The sequence below is a fragment of the Lissotriton vulgaris genome, chromosome 3_1 (assembly GCF_964263255.1).
Source record: "Lissotriton vulgaris chromosome 3_1, aLisVul1.2, whole genome shotgun sequence".
Classification (NCBI taxonomy): domain Eukaryota; kingdom Metazoa; phylum Chordata; class Amphibia; order Caudata; family Salamandridae; genus Lissotriton; species Lissotriton vulgaris.
This window is the reverse complement of record NC_141689.1, coordinates 116,736,445-116,748,787: the sequence shown is the minus strand read 5'-3', so window position 1 is coordinate 116,748,787 and position 12,343 is coordinate 116,736,445. Positions and strand designations below refer to the sequence as shown.

The 12,343-nt window shown below is 46.5% G+C and overlaps 1 protein-coding gene across 11 annotated transcripts in view; it reads left to right on the top strand.

Annotated features, from left to right (window-relative positions):
* The window catches only part of DCTN1 (dynactin subunit 1), a 624,416-nt gene that overhangs the window by 466,447 nt on the left and 145,626 nt on the right, over positions 1-12,343 (top strand). The window lies entirely within an intron of this gene.

The following is a 12,343-nucleotide window of genomic DNA, read 5'->3' as shown; positions in this document are numbered from 1 at the left end:
GCTGTCACAGCAGGATCAGTGTTTCAGGTGAATATCTAACATATAAAATGCCCATAATTCAGAAGGCCTCCGAGCTCATTCCACAAGCTTGGAGCCAGCAGTTATTGTTTGCACATGCCTGTGCTTTAACAAAATAGTAGTATTTGGATTCTGATGGCAAACCTGATGTAAGAATTCATAAGTGTTGGCGCTTTCTTTGATATTCCTAAATAGTTAAAAAAAAATACACAAAAATTCTACCCATGTGCAGGGATCCTGAAACACATTTTAAATACATTGATTTTTAATTTTTGAAATCCATTATTTAAAATAAAATTTTGAAAAGGAGACCGCACAGTTTGTAGTTTATATCTGATAGAGACATCTAGCCGCAGATTCCTTAACTTAGAATATCCCCAGGCGTCAGACTGGATCCGGAAAACTTTACGCAGCAACACCCCTACGCGCCTGGGGAGGCGCCGCACAGCTTCGCCATGATGTCGACCACGGGTGTGACGTCAGCGGAGCCATATATGCCCTCCCGGCGCGCTGATGTCAGTTTTCTTCTTTTCCCCGTCCCAACGCGGATTCTGGAAAACCAGCAGTTCCTTGGCCTGTTTTTTGGGTCTTTACGATGCCTTTGGTGTCCTGTAACAGTGTGCAATGCCTTCGGGCTTTAAGGTGTGTGAGACCTGTGCACGTCAGATATTGGTAACGGTCCTGCACGCCATCTGTATGTGGGTCGCTGGAGTGCACCACGACTCCGAAGAGTGCGACGCCTGTCAGTGGATGAAACCAAAGTCCTTACGGGAGCATCGTTTGAAATTGCTGGCCGCACGGCTGTCCTGTCCTGCACCCTCATGTTGCCGCTCTCCCTCTCTGGATCAGGCCCATTCCTGAGGTCATTCCCGTGGACGTCGTCCGGAGGTGTGTAAGCACAAGCGTAAGTCCATGAGGTCTTCCTCCCATACACGTGACGCTGGCGCCTGCTCTTCGCGCTCCATGCCGGGCACGGGCTTCTGGCAGTCTCCTCCTCCGTAACCTCCCTTTCCGGGTGCCGGAGCGGCACGGGCCCAAATGGATACTTATTGTAAAGCACTCCACTCTTACTTTGGGTCACCCTCTCCCCCTGGTGCACCTTCGGGTCCCATAGAGGTGGAAGGCACTCAAGTTGGGTCCTCGCCGGCTGATTCGTCCTCGGTGCCGGCTGTGTGCTTCAACTCTGATTCCGGAGCGGATACGATGCCGACGGGACACAGTCCAGCGGGTCCTCCCAGTCGCCCATTCAGTCTCCGCATAGCCCTGAGCGACTTCCTGCTCTGCCATCGTAGTGGCTCAAACTCCACGTCGGTCGACACGGGTGCCGACGCAAACGCCTCCTCTATTACATAAGGTTAGTGTCCAACCCGACTTCTCGGACGCCGGCACCTACGCCTCCTCTTATGCAAGAGTTTGACGCTCCTCTGGGCTCCCCTGATCTGAGGTCATTTCGGTCCATGGTGCAGGTACCTTGTGTGGCGTGGCCTTCGGGTCAGCCTCCAGTTCCTCCACTTTTGCTGTCAATTGGACTGGTCAGTCTCCAACAGTCTCCTACTGATGGTTTTTTGTCTCCTCCCTGGATGGCAACTGAGACTAGCGCTGCCTGCGCACGGGCTATTCACAGGGCGGCAGCTATTCTCCCTGTGGTTTATCTGCCTTTTGATCTTCTCCACATGGAGCAGGTTGAGGTGTAGCCTTTGCTGCCCCTCGGGGCATCTTTATTTAACAAAATGCTGGGCACATGGGCGAAGCCTTCCTCTGGTGACCCTGTTGATGGGGCCATAGCTCGTCAACAATGTCCTTCCCCCCGCATGATCCGCTCTTTCTATCCCTTCAACCTAGAGCTCAGGGCCTTTTTGTTCAGGCGGCCTTTGACTTGCCCCAGTATTAGAACTTTCATAGCTTCCCATGCTTTTGTATCATTCCCCGTCGTCGGAATGGGAGTCTCGGTAACAAAATAACATAGCAGTAGGTACAAAAGAGAAAGAAAAAGGCCTAGGCCTCATTCCCTTTTGTAGCATATCTGCCTATTTTTGTAAAAGAGACCAAACTTTGGCACCAGCCATTCAGAAGAGCCACACCCCATAGAACCCTCCTGAAGGAACCTCGAAGCCACAGATTTTCGTAGCCGTTGTGTAACAGTCACCATATCTGCTGAAGACTGAGCTTTCCTCTGGGAGGTGGGTGGGCGCATGGGACTCTATGAAAGTTACCAATATTGGGGAACCACAGTTACAGGTAAGTAACTTGTTTTCTTGCCCCAGTATTGGAACTTTCATAGATTCCCATGCTTTTGTATCAGAGTAGCAAGCAGTCAGCCATAAGCACATTTTGTGGCATAAATATACAGTCCCGCCCATGTGCTTGGACCCCAGAGCAATCAAAATAGTCTCTTAAGTTGTCCTCTTCTGCAATCCTGCATAGACACGTAAGAGTAAATCAAAGACTAATAATGCAGCCTGAAATTAACAAGGCTACTCTGGCCTGTCCTTCATCCTGATGTGAAAAAGAATAGCCAGATAACACTGAAATGTAACATTTTGCTAGGCTTCACACATAGAGAAACTCCCCTTCACGAAAATCCTTTGTCATGATAGAGCGGAAGGGTTGGACAGACAAGCCCCATAGGCTGCCTTTTGTCTGTAAATGGATACCGTGCCTTTGAGGAACCCTCCACACACCCTCTGTATCCCATGATGCACAGCCAAAGGCTAGTTACTTTCAGTTCTTTTTTCCGGCTCCTGCTAGCAGGACCCTGGAGCATTGAGCTCTACCTTTAGTGGTATCTTCAATTATTTGAGCTTTTTTGATAGTTAGTGTTTCACTCAACGTCTGAGGCCTTTACCTTACTTTTGATGTCTTTTTGGGGCAGTTAAGCCATTTTTCTTGTTAAAATGCCATCTTTATTTGACAAGTGCCCAGAATGTGGCAGGAAGAAGGCCAAGTCGGACTCTCACAGAGTTTGCATACTCGTTCCAGGTGACATTGGCGCTCGCCGTTCACCGTCGCCGCACAGGTCGCCATGAACAAGAAGAACAACGCCGTTGAGGGGGAAAGTCGACGTCTAGGGGGGAAAGTCGACGTCGAGGGGGAAAAACTAGACTTAGAGAAGCCATCGGAGCTTGTCGTCGAGAAGCCTGTCTCCCTCTGTGGTCAGCATCTCCACGTCTGGGAGTTCAAGGTCAAGACGGCGTCTATGTTCAACGTCGAGGGGCACTACTTCCAGAGCTTCCTCTTCAAGGCCTGCCCGAAAGCGGAGGAGGGCGATTCATACTTCGGACTCGGAGTACTCCAGGACCTATTCACCAACCAGGTCACTGGAATCAGCTCCGCCTGTGGCTCCTTATAAGTCGCCGCTGTGGCCTAGGACGCCTGCTCCTCCTCCTCCACCTCCTCAACGCCTCCACCTCTGCCTCCTTCGCCTCAGACACTTCCTCGGCTGCCAGTGGCTCCACCTGTGCCAGTGGTCTCGACAGTGCCAAGAAGGCCAAGGTTTCGATCCCGGCCGAGGCATCGCTCTCGCAGCCGGTGCCGGTCTTCTACCAGATCACGGCATCTTCATGAGCGGCCAGGCTCCAGATATACTAGGGACACTTTAGTGCAGGAAGATATTCGCCGACTGTCGGATTCCCCACCTCAGTGGGTGTCACTGGTAGATGGCATTACCACGTTTCAGGAGGTTCTGGTAAGGGGAGCGGCTAAACTGGTCATTGCACTGTTCTTGCCTCCCCCTTCCACGTCTGATCTTCGAGACGCTACAAAGGAAGCAATTCTGTCGTCCATTGCTGCCTTTGGTACCTGGTTTGGAGGAACCCGCAATGGAGTTGTTCCGGACGCCTGCCTCAGTGAAGTCGGCTCCCTCGAGACTTCAAAAGAAATACAGGCCCCCGGATTCGGACCCTGCTTTCCTGCAGGTGGATCCTCCTCCGAATTCCTTCATAGTGGTGGTGGCGGCGAAGAAGCAGCACGCTACGGCCCCTTCGACCACAGTTCCACCGGGTAAGAAAAGCCGTAGACTTGATTCTGCGGGGAGAAAAGTCTGTAGCACGTCAGCTACTTCAATGAAGGCAGCAAGCTTGACTGCTCTCTTGGGCCGGTATTACCGCTCCTTGTGGGAGTCACTCCAACAGTTCATGGAACTCCTGCCTAGAGACAAATGCAAGGATTTTCAGGAGGTTCTCAATGAGGGTCTTATGATCTCCAATCAGATCAGTGCTGCTGCGGACACCTCTCCTAGCAGTCCATGGTTATTGTCATGGTGTGACTCTGCGGCGCCATTCATTGTTGCGTCTCACCTCCCTGAAACCGGAGGCCCAGCAACGTATCGCTAACCTGCCATTTTCGGGTCCCACCCTCTTTGGTTCCCATGCCAAAGAGGAAATGGCTCGTATGAAATCAGAGCTTGAAACCCTCAAGGCTGTTTGCTTGGAGAAGCATAAGGAACAGCGTAAGAGTTTCCGCCCCTACCAACGGCGGTACTCTTCCAACGGTTCCAGCGCGGACAAGGAAGTCAGGCTGGACAACCGCAACAGCAGCAGCAGTTTCAGTGGCAGCCTTTTCAAAGACGTCAGAGAGCCAGGTTTGACCAGCAGTCCACATTGGGGAACAAGGGCCCGCTGGTTCTAAGCCCTGAGGGATTACTTCCCCCTATTCTGTTACCCAACCCGGTGGGGGGAAGCATTCAAAATTACCTGGAAGAGTGGAGAAAAATAACACAGGACAATTGGGTGCTGAATATTGTTCGCAATGGATACTGTCTACGTTTCACCAGCCCTCCTCCATTGATTCCACCAGTTCATTCACAATACCTGTTGCGTGCAATTCAAGTGGAGGCCGATACCCTGTTAAGAAAAAGGGCGATGGAACTGGTTCCTCCTCCTCAAAGGGGAAAAGGTCTATACTCCAGGTTCTTTCTGGTGCGCAAAAAAGACAAAAACTAATTCAGACCCATTCTCAATTTGCGACAAGACAAGCACACAAATGGATTCGCAGAGAAAAGTTCTGGATGCTGTCCCTGCACCAGATTTATCCTCCGCTTCATCAAAGGGACTGGCTATGCAGCCTATGGGCCATGATCTGATCTTCGAGACGCTACAAAGGAAGCAATTCTGTCGTCCATTGCTGCCTTTGGTACCTGGTTTGGAGGAACCCGCAATGGAGTTGTTCCGGACGCCTGCCTCAGTGAAGTCGGCTCCCTCGAGACTTCAAAAGAAATACAGGCCCCCGGATTCGGACCCTGCTTTCCTGCAGGTGGATCCTCCTCCGAATTCCTTCATAGTGGTGGTGGCGGCGAAGAAGCAGCACGCTACGGCCCCTTCGACCACAGTTCCACCGGGTAAGAAAAGCCGTAGACTTGATTCTGCGGGGAGAAAAGTCTGTAGCACGTCAGCTACTTCAATGAAGGCAGCAAGCTTGACTGCTCTCTTGGGCCGGTATTACCGCTCCTTGTGGGAGTCACTCCAACAGTTCATGGAACTCCTGCCTAGAGACAAATGCAAGGATTTTCAGGAGGTTCTCAATGAGGGTCTTATGATCTCCAATCAGATCAGTGCTGCTGCGGACACCTCTCCTAGCAGTCCATGGTTATTGTCATGGTGTGACTCTGCGGCGCCATTCATTGTTGCGTCTCACCTCCCTGAAACCGGAGGCCCAGCAACGTATCGCTAACCTGCCATTTTCGGGTCCCACCCTCTTTGGTTCCCATGCCAAAGAGGAAATGGCTCGTATGAAATCAGAGCTTGAAACCCTCAAGGCTGTTTGCTTGGAGAAGCATAAGGAACAGCGTAAGAGTTTCCGCCCCTACCAACGGCGGTACTCTTCCAACGGTTCCAGCGCGGACAAGGAAGTCAGGCTGGACAACCGCAACAGCAGCAGCAGTTTCAGTGGCAGCCTTTTCAAAGACGTCAGAGAGCCAGGTTTGACCAGCAGTCCACATTGGGGAACAAGGGCCCGCTGGTTCTAAGCCCTGAGGGATTACTTCCCCCTATTCTGTTACCCAACCCGGTGGGGGGAAGCATTCAAAATTACCTGGAAGAGTGGAGAAAAATAACACAGGACAATTGGGTGCTGAATATTGTTCGCAATGGATACTGTCTACGTTTCACCAGCCCTCCTCCATTGATTCCACCAGTTCATTCACAATACCTGTTGCGTGCAATTCAAGTGGAGGCCGATACCCTGTTAAGAAAAAGGGCGATGGAACTGGTTCCTCCTCCTCAAAGGGGAAAAGGTCTATACTCCAGGTTCTTTCTGGTGCGCAAAAAAGACAAAAACTAATTCAGACCCATTCTCAATTTGCGACAAGACAAGCACACAAATGGATTCGCAGAGAAAAGTTCTGGATGCTGTCCCTGCACCAGATTTATCCTCCGCTTCATCAAGGGGACTGGCTATGCAGCCTATGGGCCATGTCTGTCCAAACCTTCCTCTCTATCATGACACAGGATTTTTGTGAAGGGGAGTTTCTCTGTGTGAACCTTAGCAAAATGTTAAATTTCAGTGTTACCTGGCTATCCTTTGTCACTTCAGGATGAAGTACTGGTCAGAGTAGCCTTGTTAATTTCAGGCTGCATTATTTGTCTTTGATTTTCTCTTAACCCCTTAGGTGCTGCGCACGTTCACCGGCCGACGGCACCACTACCTCCGTAGTGCTGCCGTCGGCCGTTGAACGTTCGAACTGCACCTGTGCAATGGAACGTCCAGCACTGGAGCTGGACGTTCCATAGCAGCTATGAGGTTAAGTGTCTATGCAGGATTGCAGAAGAGGACAACTTGAGAGACTATTTCGATTGCTCGGGGGTCCACGCACATGGGCGGGACTATTCACATGATTATGACTATAACAGATACCCCTACTACAGAACTGGAGTTACAGGTAAGAAACCACTCCTTTTTTGTGTTCAGCTCACCTCATAAGTGAAAGGATACTCCCACCAGGGTTTCAGACATTGCATTAGTAGCAGTATCAACAACAGCAGAATCAAAAACCTACCGACCCACATCCAAGAAAAATGTCCGTCATTTATTTCTCTTTAATCACCATCTCTATTCACCCAAAGTTGTCCCATGCTTTCCTCCTCCGGATCAAAGGAAAGCTTGTCACTTCACAGTATCCTCTACACCGGTTTCTCATGTTTCAGAAGATTGGTACCTCATTGGTTAAGAACATAGTCGCCTGTTTAGCTCAGGTAAGCCTAGACCGGACTGCCTCGCCCTTACTAATGCTTTCTGTAAGGATGTGCCCCTTTTTGTATGGTCACCCCCAAGTTCTTGGACTAATGCTGTTTTTTTTTTTTTACCCAGAGTCCGGTGAGGCTTGCTAACTAGCCCCCGTGCCTGTGCCCTTAACCTTAGATAGGTATGTTGAATTGGCTCATACCCAATTAGCTAAGCGAACCAAACCTATCTAAGTCCCTAGTAAATGGTACACAACGCACCCTGGGCATGTGAGGTAGAGGGTCACTCCTGGGAATGCAGAACTGTTTGTACCACCCTGGGTGTGATAACAGTAGAACGAGACTCCCAGCCAGTCATTGGCAGGCTGGAAGAGCACTTTAAACTGCTGTTTGACTTTGGAATTTAAAGTAATGGCAAAGCCAGACTTCCCCCTAGTATATGTGTAAGTCACACCTACAGTACTCCTATCAAGTCCTAAGGCAGGATGCAACATATCTCATGGGCAGAACATGTATTTTACATGTTCTGATAGTAAAACCCCACTTTTTTAGTTTTTACTGTGGAAAGGCTTGGTCGCCCAGTTTGCGAGTGCAAAGTTACATGCTAATCCTTCAGCTGTACTAACTCTGGAAGGAGGTTTGTGTTTTGAAAAGGTCTATAACTAGTGAAAAAACTAGAAGATAAATAAACACTACTATTGTGTAAGCCCACTAAATCTGATATTGAATCACCAAAAGTGTATGTGTATTCTGATTTATTTTATTTTTTCATAGATATATATACTTTTTATACACATTTTTTTGAAACATTTTAAAGAAGATACATAGATAGTTGATAGATAAATTACAATATACTTGATAATCAGATAATACTTCAAATAATGTTCACAAACCCGTCTAAAATTTCATAGCAAACATATAAATAAGCATGTGACAAAGAATGATGGAGGCAACGTGGTAGGTAGCACACAGGCAAAATGGTGGGTGACACACTACGCGCGTTTCGGCTTTGGAAGCCTTCATCAGGTGACCCGTCTTTGGCACTATAGTTTAAGAAGAGGGAGGAAAAAAGGAGAAACAAAACACATATATTTACCAACAAACATATACATAAATGAACATGATTATAGTGGGCTTATATATCTCTCTCTCTGTTAATTCCTAATACTTATGAGTCATAAATCACAATACATGATATGTACAAAAGACCTAGAAAAATATACTATATACATGACCTAAGGAAACGACACAATATTTTCTAAAAACCACTTATTATAACAAACTCTATGTATTTTCTTGTCATTTCAGTGCAACATGTAACGACTACAATTGATGTAGAGTTTATGTACATATTAATTCTCTGGGTGTACAAAGGGAATATACCGTATAGTTTAGAACAGATGTACAAACTTATTTTTGGGTTCCACAGAACAGCAAGACAATTGTTACTAAATATACACAACCAACCTGTTATTTAAAAACCATGTAGAAAAGGAAATTTATATATCCATATTTCTGATGCCTCTCTTCATAATGACTAGTTGCAAATGGGTCAGCATATGCTTATGACTATCAGCTTGAACCCATGCATATCAATGACACAGATGTTTTCATATAAGCACTGTAGGCGGACACGGTACATATAAAAGAAACACCAATTAAGATATATATATATATATATACGCGATCTATACATATTAATCAGCCTATTTGTCCGATATAGAGCCATTGACACCACCTAGTGCTTAATTTTTAGCCATGGTGTACAGTGACAGTAAAGCAAAACAAGGAAATATTTTAGGGACTTACGTGAGAAAAAAGAGGAGGCTTAAGATGAGAGGAAATTCTAACTTAAAAACATATACTTCATCAGAGGTTCGCATTCCTGTATTTTAATAAGAAATGGAAAAAGCAACAATGGGTAATATGGTTAAAGTTACGGGGTCGCTAAGATGTAAATAGCTATGCAGTGAGAAAATAAAAGACAGACAAATATCATACATGAAACAAGGTGAACAAACAGACTAATCAACATTAAGCACCAAATATTAGTAATGGGGCCCAGGTGTTTGTCAATACCGGTGATGGTGAGTATTGCTAAAAATATACTCACCAAAGTGAGGAGATAGTAACGTAGTAATATAAATAAAGGGTAGCACTGTATAGTCCTGTAGAGAAAATAAAAAGAAGGAAAAGATGCGAACCTAAATGTAATTCTGTTTTTGAACTGCATTAAAGTTCAAAAAGATAAGCTGTTGCTACAGTTGTGAATAGCGAGTGCTTCTGTACCTTATGATAACGAGGATATATATGGGGATTCTGTTGGAACGATATGCCGAACTTGAAGTAGTTAAATATTCATGCTAATCCTCCAGATGAGGGTGTCGGGAAGGACTTTCAATCTATAGCGAAGAGAGTAAATAACAAAGTTGATGACCTATTATTTAGTCAAAAAGAATGTGCCATTCTACGATTCAGGACGATATATACCTTCAAAATAAGAGCCCTTTTTGGAAGCTGAGGGCCAGACAAAAGGTGTGTTCATACAGGGAATCTACAGGAATATGCAAAATAAAGACGTTACTAACAAACACCGTAAAACGGAAAACCTGCTAGAGGTTTCATGAGGGGCTATAAATAAATAATCGGAAGAAAATGTAAAAAATAAGGAGAAAAATATAATAAAAAACACATCTTTGCTTGTCGTCTATAACGAGACTTTTAGAGCACAAACAACTAAATTCGCTACATACCCGACTCATGAATGAGAATACTAAGTAACAACCCATTTAATGTGTCACTCGATAGATGCGCGATACAAGTAAAATATATTTGGCAACAATGTTACTGAAACCGCGGTAATGGATGCCGTAGACCGCTTCATAGTCTGCTGGCAGACATTGAAATAAATAAATGCGGGCAGTTCTCATACTCGTATCCTGTAGCTCTCGACTACATAAAGTTAGAGCAGTACTGCAGTAACCGATAGGAGAGGCAACTTACCTATAGTCCATAGGAGGGAAAGCGAGATATGGCCCTCATAGTTATTCGTGCTCGGACGGAGCTCGTCAAAAGCGGCGAGTAGAAATGAACCGAGGGGAGAAGTATCAAGCCTTTTTGAGGCTGAACCAACTAATGACGTAGCCAAAATCATGCAGGTAGAAACCGGACTTAGAAAGAGTGGCGATCTTGATTAAACAACGGACTAAAAATCGGAAACATACGTCTTCTAGATCACGAAAACTGATTGTTAATGCTAACAAGTATCGCTTTGTTAGATGGATGGAGATAAAGATAAATATAAGGAATACATAAAAAAACGTATATTAATGAAAAACATATAACAACCAAGTATCAAATGAAATGAAACAAAAAAACAAAAAAATGAAAAAACGAAACCCCATGGTAAAGATGAAAGCGCTAACAGGAGTGTTGTTGATAGCACGACGACGAGTGCTTCTTCGATGAGGATGTGCACATCAACGAAGAGTGTACCGTTGACAACCCTCCTATCGACGACGGCTTATGAAATGAAATGAAATGAAAATGAAATTTAGGTTTTATATAGCGCATGGCTGCCCGTGAGCGTCCCAGCGCTGGGATTGCAGAACTTCTGAGGGTGAAGTCGGAGAAAGGGGGGAAGTTATTGCGGGAAGAGGTGTGTTTTTAGAAGCTTGCGAAATTTCAAAAGATTGGTCTCAGAACGAAGATGAAATGGCAGAGCATTCCAGGAGGTGGCCGCTGTAACCGAGAAACGGCGTCCTCCAGTTCGGGCTTTTCTGGTTTTGTGGACTGTGGCCAGATGACCTTGAGCTGAGCGTAGGGGCCTGTTGGGTCTGTATGGAAAGATCATAGCTTTTAGCATTGGAGGCCCTTGATTTTGCAAAGCTTTATGGGTAGAGCAAAGGGCCTTAAATTTGACCCTTTCGCGGATCGGCAGCCAATGTAGTGCCTTAAGGGCGGGTTTGGCTGAGACTCTGCGAGAGGTCCCAGTAAGAATCCTAGCGGCAGCATTCTGTGTTCTTTGAAGAATGTTGATCGTGGATTCTGGGGCAGCTAGAAAGAGAGCATTGCAATAATCTAGTCTTGATAAGACTAGACCTTGAACGAGCAATTTCTGTGAAGGTCCTGGAAGTAGAGGGAGGATCTTTCTGGTGGAACGCAGTAGCCCCACACATGTGCCAGCTGTTTTTTTCGCTTGCGTTTTAAGGGATAGGTCCTGTTCAAGCCAAAAACCCAGACTTTTTAATTCAGTCTTGGGTTGAGGGAGGGGGCCTAAGCATGCTGGCCACATGGCGGATGGAAGAGAAGATATTTTATTTCCCAGCAGCATGAGCTCCGTTTTCGAGCCATTGAGCTTGAGCCTTGAGGAGGACATCCAGGCATGAATTCCCTCTAAACAGTCATGAAGGTTTTTAACCTTGTCCTCTTCCAGAGAGAATGATACGATCATTTGGGTGTCGTCAGCATATGTGACGGCTTTTATCCCAAAAGGGGAGACCACATCTTCCAGGGGGGCCATGTATGTGTTAAAAAGTGTAGGGCTCAATGAGGAGCCCTGGGTGACCCCACACTGGAGAGGGAGAATGTTGGATCGCACATTCCCTTCGCAGACCTGAAATGTTCTGTTTTTTAAAAACGAAGAGAGCCAGCAAAGGGCTGTGCCCCTTACTCCCAAACTAAAGAGGCGCTTAATGAGAGTTTTGTGGTCCACCGTGTCGAATGCAGCGCTTAGATCCAGGAGGATCAGTAGCACTGATCCTCCCGAATCCAAGATGCATCTCGCCTCTTCAACTACCTTCAAAAGGGCTGTCTCCGTCCCTTGACCCGGACGGAAGCCTGTCTGTGTGGGACGAAGGAGATTGTTGATTTCAAGGAAGGCAGACAATTGCTTGTTGACCACCTTCTCTGCAATCTTACTTAGTCCAGGAAGGAGTGAAATTGGGCGGAGGTTGGTCAAATCTGCAGGGTCTATACCAGGTTTTTTCTGAAGAGCTTTGACAATTGCGTGTTTCCATTTAGGAGGGACCACTCCTTGGTTAAATGAGGCATTAATGAGGTTGGTGGCCACATGCGAGATGGTGGGTCCAACTTGTTTGAGGATGTGGATAGGTGCTGGATCATTAGGGGAGCCACTTTTCAAGTCTGAA